The sequence below is a fragment of the Triturus cristatus genome, chromosome 7 (assembly GCF_964204655.1).
Source record: "Triturus cristatus chromosome 7, aTriCri1.1, whole genome shotgun sequence".
NCBI classification, from domain to species: domain Eukaryota; kingdom Metazoa; phylum Chordata; class Amphibia; order Caudata; family Salamandridae; genus Triturus; species Triturus cristatus.
This window is the reverse complement of record NC_140590.1, coordinates 1,284,560,862-1,284,579,401: the sequence shown is the minus strand read 5'-3', so window position 1 is coordinate 1,284,579,401 and position 18,540 is coordinate 1,284,560,862. Positions and strand designations below refer to the sequence as shown.

General features: G+C 45.1%; 2 protein-coding genes across 2 annotated transcripts in view; both read left to right on the top strand.

The window, feature by feature from the left end:
- Positions 1–18,540, top strand: part of LOC146811890 (sulfotransferase 1 family member D1-like) — a 249,934-nt gene that overhangs the window by 30,203 nt on the left and 201,191 nt on the right. The window lies entirely within an intron of this gene.
- The window catches only part of LOC146811889 (sulfotransferase 1 family member D1-like), a 502,151-nt gene continuing 497,395 nt past the window's right edge, over positions 13,785–18,540 (top strand). Inside the window, exon 1 of the mRNA XM_085618852.1 lies at positions 13,785–14,042. The gene's annotated coding sequence lies outside the window, so the exon portion shown is untranslated. The remainder of the gene's footprint in view (positions 14,043–18,540) is intronic.

The window sequence follows — 18,540 nt, the reverse complement described above, 5'->3', positions numbered from 1 at the left end:
TACTTTAGACACTATGTCCCCCCTAAACCTTGTGGAGAACAAGATGGCTGCCTCCCGATTTGAAGAGTTGGAGCACCACAGCTGGCGAGGGAACCAGCGAGATTGCATGCTGTGGATGTCCTTGGTCATTAAGTGCGTTTCTTGAAGAAGGCAAATGTCTCTGCCTGAGCACTCTTAGAGAGGATCGCTTTCCATTTGGTGGGGTTATTAAGGCCTCTGATGCTGAGGCTTGTCATTTTAATTTCTAGGACAATCAACTAGGGGAGTGCTTGAGCCAGACAGGCTACAGAGGAGTAGGAAAGAGCCAGCTGACTGTGAGCATGAGGACATATGCTGACACCGGCCCAAAGCAAATAAGACACAGTCTGACCACAAACTATTAAGGAATAATAACCCCAAGAACATTTATGTAAACAATAACATAATAGTAAATACAACAATATGTAGAAGTCCATGTTTGATGGTGTTCTGCATAGACAACTAGGCCAGGAGCGGAGAGACCAGAGCAGATCTTCAAGGTGGTGTATGTCACCCTGCCACCGAGGCCACCACCAGTGTTAAAAGGTGCTAGCAGATTATCACAGCAGACAGAAAGTAAGTGAGAGGTGTTGTCAGATGGGCTTGCCCCTGGTGCCGGAGGCAAGTGTATCTAGGACATCTTGGCCATCCTGCGCCCACTCCTCAGGGCCAATGCGCAGGAGCTGTTAGCACCTTCCCACAGTCTGCCGTGCTGATGCAAATGTCGAAAAGTTATGGAGGAGCCCTCAGTTGTGGGGGAAATGCTCTCAGCGAGAGACCCAGGACACAGCGAGCCTCTTTCAGTGATCGCAGCTGGTGGAGCTGGCCCTCCCAATGGAATATCAGTCTAAAGGGGTGTCCACATCCATAGGACACCTCCTTGAAGCGAAAGAAATCAGTCACTGGCATGAATTATTCGCGTCATCGGAGGGTAAGGAGAGAGAAATCCTGGAAGAGGCCTATGTTGTGCCCTATGAAGCTGATGGGTTGTTCTGTTCTGGTGGCTCTCAGGTTATCTTCTATTATCTGAAAGACATGAACACAGGCCCGTATGTCCCATGACTTGGACACTGCACCCCCGGGCCGGTCCACCCAATGGACCCTAATGATGTGTGCAATTCAGCGTTGTCGTCCCACTCTAAGATGGAGCGAAAAAGTGCCTGGGTGTAGTCTCTTATTCCGGTGTCCTCTGCCCCAATGGAACCCCTCTGCGACAAATGTTATTAGGCTTGGACCTGTTTTAAAGGTCCTCTGTTTGAGCCCTTAGCTTGTCTTGTTGTTCATGCAGGCATATCATTTCTTGTTGTAGTATTTCCACCTCTTCTTCCTTTGAGGTTTTGTTGTCCTCCGGTGTAGAAACGCGTTCCCCAAGTGAGGACAGGTCTTGGCGTATTTTCTGCATGTCTTGTGAAAGGTCGTTAGTAAGGGCTTGAAGGTCTGTCTTCAGGGAGTCAAAGAGAGAGGCTAAGAAACCCTGAGTCACCAGGACTTGATCAGCATGTGGTGATCCTGTCTGCTCAGTGTGAAGGGGGCTGAGAGCTCGGCACTGTTTCTTTACCCTCGGCAGGTGAGCAGCGGGTGAACATTTCCCTGACCAATTGATCCTGCTTGTCTTTGGAAGACGCCAATTTGAAGCGGGAGTAGATGAGGCGAAAGTAGAGCAGGGTAGTTGTGCCTATGTGGCTTCAGCTGAGTGGTTTTTTGACATGCATGTATTAATTGGGGCAAGCTATGTAGAGGGTCTTCCGAAGCAGCAGGTTGAACCATTGAGCATATATGGGTGCAGTAGGAGCCCGGAGTAGGATGTGATCTGAGTTAATGTAAGTTGATCAGGGGGCCAGCAACCTGCCCCGGTGGGGGTACTCAGCAGTATCTGTTGAAGGTGCTGGGGAGGAGGTGCACTGTGAACAGGAAAGTAGGTCACCACCTCTGTACCTAAGATTGCAGGCTGTTGCTGGATGGCTCCGATAAGGAGATTAAAACAGGAATGCGCTGAAGAAGACCCTTCAGGGCCTATTGATGATTGCTTTGGCTGCAGGGGCAGGTAGCATGCCAAAAATGCCAGGAGCCTAGGGAGGCCCAGCAGCTCTCAGTAGGTGCGGGCACCATGGGGACAGGCCCTGCGCCGAAGTAGGCCCCAATGAGCGGGCGTTTTGTCTAGATAGGGAGCTGTAAAGGGGTTGAGCAGCTCACCCAGCTCTCTGTGAGTGTAGTCCGATGCAGAATTGGCATCCCTGTGGCAGGCAGGCCGGCCCAGGCAGTGTAGCCCCCGTCGAACCTGTACTGGGCCACGTCGGGGTCTGGCCCATGTTGGGTTGGTGCCCACAGCAGTGTCCGCTTATGGAAAAGCTGTGGGGCAGCAGACAATGGGGGAGGGGGGATTCAAGTACCCGGGGCCCCAGTTGTGCTCTCTGGTTGCCACCCCTGTGTGTTTCTGTGCAGATGAATGGCCCCTGGCCAGACAGATCACTCTCAGCGGCTCAGGTGGAGGAGCTGGAACAGCGAGGCCAGAGGTCAGGATGGTCTCTCTTCTGAGACCACTTGAGGAGACTTCTAGTAGGCCGCTGCTCCTCATCTCCCGTTTACAGCCAGAGCGCACATCCATCTCTCTCGCTACAATATAGCCGAATTCCTTTTCGTAATCAGGCATTCCAAGAGCTGGTGCTTCACACAAGCTGTCTCTCAGTTGTCTAAAAGCCTTCATCTCCTCTTTATTCAGTTCAAGGGGGTCTTTCACATCACTTTTTGTCAAGTGTACCAAAGGTTTTGCGATCAGCGAAAAGTTGCTGATCCACTGGCGACTATATCCCACCATTCCAAGAAACATTCCCTCTGAGTCATTGGTGCTCTCATTCCTTTTATTATCCTGATCCTGTCTGCAGTCACTTTCCTCAGGCCTTTCTCAATCTTATGACCTAAATATTGTACTTCCTTTTTACAAAATTGTAATTTCGATGGGGATACCTTAAGTCCTCCATCCGCCAAATGATTCAACAACGCAACTATGTCCACCACACATGCCTCTCGCGACTTCGATGCCACCAATAGGTCATCGATGTATTGCACTAGTACTGAACTTTCGGGCATTTTCAAATCTTCTAAAGACTTCTTTAGAATCTGATTAAATATCGATGGACTTTCTGTATACCCCTGTGGGATACGGCACCATGCCAAAGTACATTCGCCGAACCGGAACGCAAGAATTTGTTGGCTATCAGGGTGCAATGGGATAGAAAAGAAAGCATGACACAGGTCGATGACTGTGTACCATTCCGCATCATGGGGAATCTGATATAGGATTGCCGAAGGGTTCGGTACAATGGGACAGCAGGGTACAACAATTTTATTCCCAGTTCTCAAATCTTGGACTATCCTGAAAGTTCTGTTAGGCTTCTTTAAACCCATGATTGGTGAATTGCATTGACTACTCATTATTTCTCTCAAAATTCCCTATCCAATCATCTTGTCTATTACAGGGGTCACTCCTGCAATTATTTCTGGAGTCAATTTATACTGGGGATTATTTGGGTAGCTTACTCCTTCTTTTACATTTATTTTCACAGGATCTACTTTTTTCATCAATCCCATATCTTCTCCCGTGAAATCCCATACCTCGGGTTTCACTGTTTCTTCAATTCCTGAGGCAGTTCCTCTGGATCAAATACAACAAATGCCTCAGTAATTTCAGGTTCCAAATTTGCCATTGTCATTCTATACAGTACATCCTCATCAGGAGTTTCAAACACTATACCATCAGGGGTAGAGAAGATAGTGCAATTCATTTTGCACAACAAATCTCTCCCTAACAGATTCACGGGGCTAGTATCACAGACGACATATCGATGCATGTCAGTGAATTTGCCTATTTTAACTTTAACAGGATCAGTAAGATAAGTTTTTATTTGTCTGTTTGAGACTCCTACTACTTGGATTGTGTCACCAGAGAGAGGAAGATTTTTAATGTCAGATGATCTAACAGTTGAATGAGTAGCACCAGTATCTACTAGGAAAGTAATTTTTTCATCATTTACCTTTCCATCCACAAAAGGTCCTGTCTGGTCTACCTCTAGAATTGCACCAAGTGTGCACTCCTCTTCCTCTCCTAGGCACTGCCAATAACTCTCTTCTGACTCACTCTCATTGCACTGCAGCCAATACTGCGAAACAGCACTAGCGCGCGGTAGCTTCATTACCTGTTCCTCGATGTAGAATCCTGTCTCATTACTGTATCTCTGAGGATTTACGCTCTGTGGAAAAGGTGGCTTTGGCACCTAACACTGTTGGGTAACAACCTGCTGCTGTCGTGGCGGTTGACAACTCACCTCATTCTGCACCTGCGGATTCAATGATGCATTATCACCATTAGCACTCGGGGGCAATTTACACTCGGATTTCCAATACCCTAATTTTCCGCAATTATGACATGGCCATTTCTTTTTTGCTTCCTCTAAGCTGATTTGTCCCTTTCCTTTTCCAATATTAGGCTTTTGTATGACTTGGCCTATGCCATTAGCCTGCTCAATCAACTGGGCTTCTTGTCTCTCTGGTACCTTAACTTGTGCCCACATTGCCTTCTCTTTCAGCTTGCTTTGTTTTGCTTCGATTTCATCACTAAAATAAATTGCATGTCGTAACACTTCATCTATCTTTTTATTTTTCCAATCCACTGTATGCTGTTTGATCATTTCGCTTACCTCAGGTTTTAAACCATAAACAAATCGATATACAAAATGACTTAAATCCTTCTCACTCAATTTCTCATCACCACTGTATTGCTTAAAAGCTAACAGCAATCTTTCATAATAGGCATGAACAGATTCTTTAACCTCCTGGTGAGTTCTATCAATTTTTACCCAATCGGTTTCTTTACCTGTTCATATTTTCTCATTACCTCCGGATCAGGGGCTCCTGTCTTAGGATCCCTAGGGTACTCTTGAGTTGGCCAACCTACTGTAATTTTACATTATGCCCGTAAGTCTGCAGGTACAATTATATCAAAAAGACCATTCAAATCTATCCACAACACTTTTGATAATTTAACAAACCTTTCCACCTGTCGATACCACTGAACTGGTTTTTTCTCTTAACCTCAGGAAATCATTGGTAAATGACAAAATGTCCTGTCTATTCCAGGGAACATATACATAACCCCCTCCTGGGATCTCCGTCATGGGACATTCAGTTACCACTGGCTCATTTTCTCTTACCGGAAATGCCGAAAAAGTCTTATCTGTCGTATCCTCTCTCTTTCGAAACCGCCTACTTTTCTATCTATCTACATCACCCCATTTCCTTAACAAGGCAATCAGTTCTTTAATTTGAGTCACTCTCCCTGCAGTATTCAGATTTTCAATATCTTTCTCAGAAAAATCCACTCTATATGGTTTCTGTAATGATCTTATTTTCTCAAAGTCAATCCCCATTTCACTCGCTGTCTCTTCCAGTTTCTCATGCAAACTTCTCGCTCTCCAAGCTATACTTTTGCAGAGAAACATCAGCTCCTCGTCCTGATATGCTTTTAATTTTTCAGTTGGAATAGTCCCTACTATTAATTCTTCCAAGGTTATTTTTAATTTTGCCACATCTAAAGGTTGAGGTTCTGTATCTTTTCGCTGTAAACGCCTTAACCAATCGCTTAATTCTTCAGAAGTGGGACCTACAGGGATTGTTTCACTTCTGATTCTCTCCACATTTCTCTCTGGGGTTTCTGGTGCCGATTCTGTTGTCATCAGCGTCTTACTTGCTGGAATTTGATTTATAGTCAGATTTTTAGGAGTACTTAAACCTGATGTTCCTGACATTTTTCCCCATGCATTTCCTCCAGATCCACTTCTTTCTGTCTTGATTCGTTTATTAGTATAGTAGGGAACTGTTAAACAATGCTCACTATCTTTCTGTTTATCAAAGACAGGCACCACTGGCCCTATAGTTACAGGTACAGTTACTGCTTCCATATTTTTGATTAATTCTCTAATTTTCTCATTTAATTCCAGAGTAGTTCTAGCTGGTTCAGCTGAATTTTCATTTCCAGTCTTAACTGGTTGTGCCATTTCAGAGTCTCTAAATGGATTATTTTTACCTAAATCAGGTGACGTTTCTCAAAATTTTTATTTAGCAAGATTTCTTTTACCGGCGCACTCGGCGTCAGCAACGTAGAATTTGGTTGATACGGGGAGGACTTTTATAAAACATGTCCTCTAGCACTTCATCCTCCGATTTATTCACACCATACTTATAACCTTCTGACCCTGAATTGTTTCTCTTTTCTGTACACTTTCTACCACTTGTCTCTTCAGTATTTCTCAACGGAAACATACCATCAGTCATGTTTGCATTCCGCCATCTTCTCATTCGATCCTCATGACTTTCCTGACCACAATGTCTACCAAACATGTAATTATACCTTCTTCCACTCCGATGCCGTTCCCTTTCATACATCTCTTCTTCCCACTCCATCAAAGCCTTGAACTGAGTAGGTCTAGGTCTTGGCTCTAACCTCATCATTCTTTCTCTTAAATTCCTTAATACAGCTAAACTAAACGAACCACTTTCTGGAAACGCTAGGACTCCGTCTTCTTTTGTATACTTTGCCCAATTCTCTAGCCAAATACATGTATGGTACCCATATTTCGCTACCATAAAAGATGCAGCCGATTTCGGTGGAGGAAGTATTTGTCCTCCCCTAGTCACAATCGTCTTATCCTTTTTAAATAGACTTTTAATTTTCCCAAACCATGATTTTTTTTCTTTCTCAGGTGGATCGTAGTACATCATTTTTATTTTCCCTAGTTCTAAATCACTACACTTTTCAAATCCCTTCCCTTACGACTATTCCGTATGCTGTCCAATCCCAGCACGACTCACACTAACGCACCAATCCGGGGCGTCTACGTCACTCCTGAAGTTGTCCAATCCCAGCGCGACTGACAATAACGCACCTATCCTGTGTGTCTACGTCACACTGGCAAATCTCCACTCCAAGCGCGTCTCACACCAATGCACCAATCCGTAAAAGCTTTGTCTCTCTATGGCTGGCCAATCCCAGCGTGGTCTTTCTGACGTCAGCGTTTCTCGCTACTCCTGCTTCTGCTGACCCCTCCTTTACAAAATCTATCGGCAAACATTTCTTACGTTTTCTTTTTAATCAAAAATCGGCTAGTAACGACATAAAAACACCACCATTGCCTGTTTCGCTAAACCAAAGAGATAGTTTCATTCATTTACACAAGAATTCTGTATTTCCAGTAGGCAGCGCTTACCTCTACCCTACCACAGAATTATTCTGTTTCGCCGATAAAGTAGCACTTCCCTCTACCTTACCCTTCTAACAAGCAAAAAGGCTAACCGTTTCTCTGGGGATAAAACACATGTGGAGACTTCACTGCTCCTGAGAATTAAGGCCAGAGTTTCACGCGAGAACCTGTTGCTATTTCACTCACGCACTTTCACACAGAAAATGTCCCTACCGATAACACACGAAGATGTTATCAACTCGAACCCAGACAATGCGTTGTGCAACTTCACTTGCCACACATTTCCCCGTGTACACACAGGGCAACCAGACAATACACTGTGCGACTTCACTTGTCACACGTTTCCCCGTCTACATACAGGGCAACCAACTTCCTACGTCCCGGAAGTCTTCAAACCAATCGACAATATAAAACACAACACGACTCAACATAGAATGTTAGACCATAAATCAATAATCAATAATCACCAAACCAATGCAATAAAACCATCAATCTGCTACCAGAAACCTGCTCCAGCCGAAAAGGGCAAATTTACATATCCTCTCTATGTCACAGATTCGTCACCACATTACTCATTCATACATTCATTCATTGGTGGGGCCCATAGCACCAACACTCATACGTCTCACTTAAATCTGCGCACAGGAGGAAATGAAGCGCTGGACATGTGGGGGGGTACCTTGTTACCTATTGAGGGTAATTCCTTTACATTATATACATCTGCACCTATAGAATCCCAACGTTAACATCAAGGCACTCCATCACTTGGTCGATGGACCAATTAGTTGGACTGGTTGATGGTGATTTAGAACCAGCTAAAACACTTTTAAAGTTTCAGAACCTTTCGGTTAACTTTCAATAACTTATTAAAGAATCACAAACTCATTTATTATTAATCAATGTTTAGTTTATCTAATTAACTTACTCTGTGTTAGCATGTTCCAGATTACAGTTCAAATCCGATTTCTATTGAGCGATTTCCAACATTAAATCTTGAACATAAATTGACATAACATTTATATTTATCTAAATTTGAATATTGGCGACCATTTCCAGAAGTAATCCGTCAATACACAGCAAAATCACAATCCCTTCAGATGGAATCGTCCTTTTATAAACAAAGAGAAACCCATGAAAGTCCAGGAAATATCCCTCAGCACGACGCCATCCCCACGATTTAGCCAAGGGACCAAGCTATTGCATCAATAAACCAACAATCCAGCAAATCGACCCTCCACACCAACAGCCATGAACAGGATAATGATACGAGCTTTTTTTTTCCTCTTCTAAATTCCCCCCTTATATACCTTTTTTACTCCTTACTTTTAGGACAATGTGCAACAATTTAGGAATAGAAAGTGTTCTGATTGGCTAAACCCTCCGAAAATTGTAAGTCTATTCAATATTCCCAAGTTTGCATGTTCCAGTGAGACCGGGCATGCCATCTTCCAAATCGTATTCTTTTTCATAGTTTCACAGGCGAAAGTTCCGAAGTAACAACATGTAAACCTTCTCGTACAGGTCGCTCATTGTCCTTACAGTCATTCACACTAGTTTGGGTCTTGGCAGTCCTCCACGTTTCTATCCTTGACAAGGAACATTTTGTTTCTCTTCGGAGGTCGCCTGGAGATCTTCAGAGCCGTCCGAATCTGCGCAGTAGGCATCGCGCTCACATGACCGTGGCCACTTCCGAACTCCATTTTGCGTACTGCGGCCTAGTAGACCCGAATGCCAACTTAAGCAAAAACAAACATAACAGTAATTAATATATGGAAATGAAGATTCTAATGTTAAAACCCACACTAATCCCAATATTTTTTGTATTTTCCTAGAGTGAAGCAACATTTAAAGCAATAATACTCACCATTCTGCAACACTGGAAGCACAGACCATCACAAAAGCAACATAAATCATGCAATTCTCTATTTCACCACATCCTACAGTTAGTTTGCGTACCATAGTTAATCATTTAATTACTAGCAATGCAATTAGCATTTTATTCCCACGTATATCTTGTGTTTATTAAGGTGCAAGAGTTGGTTAATTATACCACTTAACACAATTAGTACGAGTCAATATTTAGAATTATTACATAATTAATATTTCATGCAAAAATAGAGGAGGTATACAAACTTTTGCTTTACCTGCTCCATCAGTCTCTAGCTCTATTGTTTTCTATGGGAGGGTGTTTCAGCATCAGTGGTTGGCATATGTGGTTGTGGACTCACTACTGTTTCTTTTTGGCAGTGGTAACTTACTCTTGTAAATTTGGCTCTACCCTCTGTTTCTGGAAATAGAGTAGTCCTGGCCTGAGCTCTACTCAGTGGAATTCCGAGGAGTGACAGAAAAACTCAGCCAAATTCAGTGGATTTCCACAAGCGGGCGGAGTATTGCTCAACCACCTGTAGTGAATACTGGAACCATTGTGGCAGGGGATATGACTGGACAGTATCACAGAAAAATTTGCAGCAAGCAGCATAGCAATAGACAGCACCCGCGGGAGGAGGGTTGTGACTGAACTGTGAAAGAAGTAGTAAACTGTAGCAAGTGGTTGTAGTGAGAGTACAGGGGCAGTGAAAGTGGCAGGAATCGAAAAATAGAAAACACGACAAGGAGCTAGGGAGCACCGGTATGATGAGATGCTGATAATTAACTAGAAATTCTCCTATTTCTGTATAGTTCAGTCAGCCTCAGCTTCCAGGCGCCTTTGGCTTGGAGGTGCGAAAGCAGCTATGTTAGAGCGAGCTAGTGTAGCATCTCCTTACCTTCTACAGCTGCTACTCATTGTAGCAGGGCTGGACTGCGTCCCTTGGCTGGAGGTCTTCCTCGTCCATGATTTAAGCCTGTCTCAGGAGTGATTTCAAACCTAATTCATCACCTTTGAGCCAACAGTGCCTAAAAGGCAGCTCCAGAAATACAAAATCCCTCCCTCCGTCACAGACCAAATGATTTCACACACACTCTCAATCACTACATTCACTGGTGGGGCCCATTACACCAACATTCATTCTCTATCGGTCTGCTTTCCTAAGGAGGTGATTGTTCCATCCGCTGGAATGAAAGAAAATACCCCTTTTTCCCCAATGAGCAATAAATTCACCTAACCTTCTTTAACTCATTAGGCCCTAAACTTCACCTTTTGGTACTCCTCTCATGGATTGGCCATGGATCAGCTAGTTGCTGGTTTGGTCAATTTTCTAATTCTCTAATCACTTTGTATTAATACATATCCCGTAAATAAACAACTCAACACATTTCTGTAATGAATCAAATACATTTTTATCTAATTAATGCAAATAAAATCGTTAGTTAATCAAGCAGCTGACTATCATATTTACCTATTCTGGCTAATTTTCGTCCTCTAAGTCAAATTCAGTCGTTCTGTCACTTTATGCCCATAGAATGCCAAAGTTCCGTCAGCATAACGTCAGGAAATCAAAGAAGGCGATCAGAGCGACGACTCTCAACTCACTATTCTATGGCATTATATAGGAAAATCAACACATCATTGTAACAAATATCAATTTTAAGCGATTCTCATTGGTGGATTTGGGGTCGGACGGTGAAGTTCCCACATCCTTGCTTAGGTTAGATCATTCCAATTGTTAGTTCCGGTTTAAAGACACTTCTTTGTTCGTCTCAGCTTGGCACTGCTCCCAGTGTGGCCTTGATGGGTACACTCTGTCTGAGGTCAGTAGGAGGCCAATATTGCTGGTGTTGGCGCAGGCGCATTCCACCCAGACCCTCATGTTTGTCAAGATAGCCATGTTCTGCATCTAGGACGGCCATTTTAACTAGGCCCGAATGGTCAACTTAAGCAAAGAAACACAAAAACGTAATTAATACATAGAAATGACTAATAAAAGGTTATTCCCTCACTAATACCCATATGTGTGTGTATTTATCTAGCAAAAGCAACACTCATTGCGGGTTATACTCACTTTATAAAGCACAAATCACAAGTACGCCACAAAAGCAACATATAATATGCAAAATTCTACTTGTCTATCATTAGTATGCGTACATGTTTTAATTAACGTATTAATTAGGCCATGCAAATGCAAATCCCACGTGTATTTCTTATGTTAGTAAGGTTGGTAAGTATCCATAGCAAATCAATTAATAAGATTACTATTAGTTAATTAATCAATTAATATAAACATGCAAATTGAAGAGGGTATACAAAAAGTTTTGAAATTACCCGCTCCAGCACAGCGGGGTCTCTGTCCTGTCACAGGGAAGACGCAAAGAGCGCTGAAAACTACCACAACATCCAAAGAGTGCTTGGCAGAGATCCCAAGTGCGGTGCGAAGTCTTGAAGTCTAAAGGGGTGGGTGGATTTAAAGAGGTACTTTGTCAGAGTCACTGACAGCCAGAGGGGTGGGTGCACAAGGAAGAGGTGGACAGACTCAGAGAGGAGGGAAGCTTCACATGCACAGACAACCTCATGAGTGTATGCATCATCGGTTAGGTGGGCAACCTGAAGAAAGTGAGCAGCCTCAGGGGGGTGCACGGTCTAAGGAGTGTGGGAAGCGTCAGATGGGTAGCCTATCTCAGAGAGATGAAGTCAGTGCCTAGACACATCAGCAACACTCCACGGTCCTTCCTACTCTAAGACGTGAGCCAGCCTCAGGCAGATGAGTAGTTCAGGGTGTGGGTCATTCTCAGAGGAATGGACAGTCTCACATTGAGACCTTCTGTAGCACCCTAAAAGGTTCGTGAGCCAGGGCGGGAACCCTTCCTCACCAGCTCTGGGGCATTGCACCATTCAACCCTGGGCAAGAGAGAGCGGTTCTTCAGCACTCCGGACTGTTCCTTGGTGTATGCTCATGCTGGCACCAGAAGCCTGTGCTTCCAATACAAGTGTTTTGCCTACATCTCCCAGCATGCCTCGAGTTGCCCATGTGACTTGGGATCGGTTTCACATGACAGCTGCTGCACTAAAAACATTTAAAGTTTCCTGGCTGCTTTCAGAGATGGAGGTAGTGATTGGGACCGTGAAGGCAGCTTCAGTCACTAGTGCAAGCAGGAACCATGGATATGCCTGTGAATACTCCCCTCTGCCCTATCCTCATCTTAGGTCCCTGGAGCAATCACCATCCACATTTATTCTGCCCTCAGCACTGACAAGAAGTGGTAAGTGGGACTAGGAAGAGCTGGACGAAACTCACAGGCTCAGGTATTGTTTTGTGAAGTGTAGAGTGTAAACTTGGAAGCAGAGCTACTATCCCCCATCCTTAAACCCGAGCCAGGGGAAGTGGCCGAGCCTCAGACTGCAGCAGGCAGCTTTCTGGGGAACTGCACTCTGTGCTAAACTGCACCTTGAGCTGCTGCCTTCCTTTCACAATGGACAGCACTGTTTATTTACTGTAGGGGTGAGCGTGCACCAGTAAAATCTGCTCCGCCGGTGGTTGGCTGAGTTTTTGCCAAACTCTGTGCTCAAATTGGAGAGCTGAGGGGCAAACCTCATTACATTCTGCTGACGGAGCAGAGTTTACCACACACCCCTAAAACTGAGACACGCAAGTCTACACTTTGAGGAACTTTACACTCGGATTTTATGAATAATCAAATGTAGTAAAGTTTCTTAAAAGTGTAAGACTAAATTTAAATGGGTAAATCACTCACGAGTGTAAGTTGCCTTTGTGAATAACCCCGTCTGTGTGTAGCTTGAGGTCATGTTATGTGCCTAATTGATTATCTTTTGTGCAAATATTTCTTGGCGGTTGAGCCTGCCCAGTGATGGGAAATGTAAATATTGAATGCTTGAACTGTTACTCCAACTTTAAATGTATTATTAACACGTAGAAAATTTGACACCTTATTTGACCTCTCTTTTTCCAAACACTCTGGGGCCGATTCCGATACCGGGTCGGACAGCTCTGCGAGAGCTGTCCGTAGCCTTACCATGCGACCGACACGTACCCGGTCCGTCCTGTAGAGGAAGTACGATGCGCATAACTGCCAAAAACACAACCGACACGTAGGCTGTGATTCAAGCTCCATTCTCCGTCCGAGCCGTAACTCCTAACGCTGAACCGAGTCGTCTGGAAGCAGTGTCCATAGCAGTTTCCGGCATGACAAGTACGATGCGTACTTCCTACGCGCTGGATGGATGACCACGTACGAGCCGTCACAGCATCCGGAAAACAAGCATATCAGCTACGATTCGCACCACAACTCAATCCACACCTACGAGACGGACCAGCTTGCAGCGGGTACGAGACGGAGCAACCAGGGGCGTAACAAACACCCCCGCAGCCCCCGCAGTGCGGGGGGGCCCCCTGTCTTCAGTAGGTGAAGGGGGCCCCCTCAGCTCTTCGGTCGGGAGCTGTGTCTCTCACTCACTAAAGCAGCTGCAGCCTGCCCTGAGCTCCTAGCGGGACCCAGGACTGAAGAGAAACAAAGTAACAAGTTACATTGTTTCTCTTCAGTCAGAGCCCGGCCGGAAAAGGGAGGGGTGGGGGCCCTGGTGCCAACGTGCAGCCCCAATTTTGTCAGTTGGTTTGAGAGGAAATATTCATGAGACGGAGATGGGTCTTTCTGACTACATACATCACAGGAGGACTTCGCTGCAGAAAGCATGTCTGCGGGGTTCCTCTATGTAGAGAAGTGACACGTGTGACACGCTGCTTGCACACATCTCTAATCTCTGTGTCTGCTCCACCTCATGTGTATGCCATGGATCTAGGGGTGCCCGTGCTGGCGAGGAACATCCCCGGAAACGCTGCGGCCCACGAGGACACAGGGCTGCTGTTTTCAGACCCCCAGGTAAGCGAAAAGCCACCTTGATCTTCTGACATGATATAGAAGCGTTATTGTAGTAATGCAGTAGCATTATATATTTTTGTTATCATTTACAACGTCACTGGTGTGTTCAAACACGATACTCAGTGCAATAGCACTTACCTTTCACCCGTAGGCTGATGTTTGATTAAACAAAAAACAGCCAAAAGCTAAACACAAAACTATTTTCCCATACCATCTGCCTGACAGCAAGCTGCCAAGAAACCTGTGAGTTCGAAGTCCGATTCTTCAACAAGATATGACAACTATTGCAGTTCTCCAGGAGTGGGTCAGGTCTGCATAAAGTGTTATAAAACCGGACACGTTAGCAAGGTTTAGCGGTTTAGTTCAGCAGGTGCCTGAGCCCAGCGAGGTATCTGCAAAGTGCGGCTGCGGAGTGTTCTGAGTGTCTGTCCTAGTGGGGTGCTGCTTTAGAGGGGGGGTGTGGGCAGGATGACACAGACGAGGTCTGGGGGCGCACAGAAATGCAGACTCTCTCAGTAGGGCTGTAATTTTGTTCTTCACGAAGAAGGTGTTTGGCGAGAAGCAGATACGAGAACCCGGCCCTACTGACGAACTATCATGAGTCCTATATACTGCTGGGTGACGCACTCATACCCGCCATTGTTCGGATGTTCCCGGGGTGTGATGAAGATGGGCTAACAAGAGGGGGGGTCTTTACATGGTGTTTAATGTCAGGAACTGTACAGGGGCATCTTGGGCGCGAGGCGGGGGCCGGCTGAGCCCGAAGGCCTAGGGATGTTTAAACCAGCAGGATGTCACTCATTGGTGACGCTCATATCCGGTGCTGCCCGGGTGAGCCTCATTGGTGACGAATAGTCCCAGCCCTACAGCACAGCGACATCAGGACCCACACTTGCTGCACTCAGGGCTACTCACTTAGGTTACTAGGACTTCGCGCCAGCAGCGGTGAGCCCAAATACAGTGGCTACTGAGTGGCATGCGCTGGCACCAGGGCCAACTTTAAGGCAGAGCGACTGGTGCAGCTGCGCCTGGCACTGAGCTGTGGATGGGGGCCTGTGTTAAGAAATAACATGGGTTTAAAAACACCTGCTGCAGAGTTCATGGTGTGTGGAGCAGTTTTCAGGCAAATGTCAAAATAACTCTGGTGATTAGAGAGATACGGATTTTTACTCTAGTGGCAGTTTTGACTCATCATAAAGTAGTGAAGAGGGTTAATGTGCCTGCTGGAAAGAACACGTACGATGCAGATCACAGAGCTGTATTTGATGTGGATAGCTCAGTGGGTTACTGCTTTTATCACAGAGATCCTTATGTTATTTGCAGTTCAGAAGTTGCAGTCCTAATATAGCATAGTGACCTATTAACTGTCATAACAGAGCTGCTGCAAACTGGATGGCATGGGTTAAAATGTTATGTTTTCCCCCAGGCTTTAATTATCCTAATGTAGCTAAAAATTATAAATCCTGAGTTTGTGCTTCTCCAGACCAAACAATCTTAAAATATACTGCTTTCTAGTATCGATGACGTGAGTCCTACACTTTTTAATCCTCAGTGTTTTATTTAACATTTCCTATAGACTGATTTACACACGTTTGGTTCATTGTCTCTGTACATATATGTGATGTAAAGTGCTCCGATATCCTACACTGGTATGAGTATTGATATTAAACCATTGAAATGCATGTGTGAGAGGCAGGGGCGTAACAAACACCCCCGCAGTCCTGGCGGTGATGCGGGTCCCCAGTCTTCAGTACATGAAGGGGGCCTCCTCAGCTCATCTGCAGAGCGCTGTGAGAGGTTTGCTCTAAGGGATCTCTGTAAGTAGGCATGTTAACCCAGTGATTTTCATGCGTGGGGTGGGGAGGGTTTGGGGGGACCAGAATTATGTTGCAGTGGAAGACTGATTATGCGGATGGTTTCACTCCGTTCTGCGTCAAGACTGCACTATGCCAGGCATTAGTCTCTGCCCTCTCTTCCCCTGTTGGAGAGCACCTGTGCGCTCAGTCCTGTACTCTGCTCCATAGCAGGACATAGGGGCATGGGCCCAGGAGGACGCACACTGCCTGCCTGTGAGTACCCACAACAACCCTACTTTGGGTCCGACGCGGTTACAGACAGAAGCTTTGCCCAGGCTGGGGGGCTGGGAGCTGGGGCCATGTGAGGTCGGCCCAGACAGGGGATAAAGGAAGGTGTCCTGTGGGTCTACTGTGGGTGCAGCTTCCGCTAGGGGACAGGGAGGGGAGGGGAGGGAAGGGGTGCTGTCTGCAGCCTGTGAGTACCACAATGGCCATGGGACAGTGCTAGCGGCAACCTGTGAGTACAGCCGCTGGGTCCTGAAGATTGATTTTAGCAGCTGTGACAAACAGCACCGATTACAAGTTCTCCCCCAATAAAAGGAAATAACTGGATTTTAAAGCTTTCTGCACCAAAATCTGCACATGTGGTTATTCACTGTGTTGTTTCCACCCGCTGCATTTCCACAAGTCTTATTTGCTGAAACATAACGGAGGTAAATTTCTTGTATCTTCAATGTTTGCAAACAGGTGTTTGCGCAGGGATCGCAAAATAATGACGCATTCGTATTCAAGGCCTAAATGTTGAAAGTTCGGAAACGACACATACAAACCCAGAGTGAAAACGCTTGTTTGTCATATTTCCGAGGCATTGTCCATGTTTTTTTAGCTTTATTTTTTAATTAAAAGATCATACTGCCGACTACAAGTTCAAAAATAATTAAAAAGTATCAATTTTTATAACAAAGTTTTATTATATCTACTTTTAAAAGAACTTTCTCAATGGTACTTCAGTGACCTGCAGTTCATAGCCTGAATCCTTGCGAGACCCACTTGTCTCTACATCCTTCCGAGGCCCGCAAATTGAGAATCATGACATTGGATAATGCCATCACTCATTATTTACAGCGTTTAGAAACACCCGAACTGAGGCAGGAAGAGCTGTATTGTCATGCTGCCTGATAATGCAATTCTGGTCAAATTGGAACTTTTCATTAAACGGCTTTTGTCGGGCTGGATGTAAACACAGGAGTAAGCAGTTGATCCTGAAACGAGGGTCACTAGAGAGGGGTGAGCGGGGGGTGTCTCAGTAAGGCCTCTCCTGCAGGGCTCATGGACCAAAGGGCACATCTCTGTGCCAGGGCCGGTGACCCCCTCTCACTAGTGGACCAAGAGGCCAGGAGGGTTAGGAACAGAAGATGCAAGAGACCTGATGGAAGGGAAGGGGTCAGGCAGAGGGGGAAACTGAAGAGTGGGGACGGAAGGACTGTGTAGAGAAATAGAAGAAGGACAATAGGGGGACATACCATCGAGCAGGCAGGGTTCTGGCTCCTACCAGCCAAATTAGATGTTCGACCAGTTAGTTTTTTTAAAATTCCGTTTTCTATATATGATTGTAAATAGAACTAAAAGCTTACTTCACACCACGTTAAAAACCCACACCTATAAATGATTTACAAAACAAATAATAACAGCAGGAACTCTTTTAGAAGTCATTGCCCTGTGGTCGGTAATGAAAGCATGTAAGCAAGTGTTGAAGAGCAGTTTCACTAGCAAGACCTCGTGCCACTCGTGAGTCAATCCCCTGTGACGTCTGTCTCAGCACACGCCCGAGGGACTCGTCCAACATGATTGGATGAGCTCACTGTCACCAGATGCTCCTAAGATCGTTGTGCACTTCTGCTTTGGCTGACCACCTGCTGGTGCCGTCATGGATGCGTGAGTCTGTTTCAGACTTGAGGAGTCCACGGAGTCCAAGTTTGGACAATATTATCAATAAGGTTTTATTGACCGCTTCTGCAGATACATGGCAGATTTCAGCGATAGAATAGCTCCCACATACAATGTGCTCTATTGGCTTTTCTTTTACTAATGTCTTGGTACTCAAAGCTCTGATTCAGACTTGTCAGAGTGTCCAGTTCTTTTGATTCAACTTGTTCAGCGTGAAAGCAGCATGTGGGCACTTAATTTAAGTGTTATCAGGTGCACAGCCGGAGAGAGCTGAGGGTTTCAATGAACATAAAATAAGGAAGGGATTGCAGTCATGTACAAAACACGTAGGTCCTCATTGCCCAGAATGAAAACACACCCTCTTATGTGTATCAGTGTGCTTGTTCTTGTTGCTCATCTAAAGGTAATGCACTTATTTCACCTAGAAATGCCAGCACTGTAACAAAAGAGTTAAAAAAACTGAATCAAAAATACTGGCATTGAGTTGGAACCTTAATAACAGCGCTTAGAAACTGTATGCGTGTACCCCTCTCTCTCATGCTTGTGTTCTTTTTCTATCTTTTCCACTTTCTTGTTCTTTAGCCCAGGCTCACTTTCGTGCTCTGCTTTGCCCTCTCTGTCTTTCCATATATATTCCTCTATCTCTCTCATACTCTCTCTGGCTCTCTGTTTAGTTGTCTGACTCACTTTCTCTTTCTCCTCAATATCCCTCTATAAGTCTATTTTTTTCTCTTTGCCTGTCTATTCCATTATTT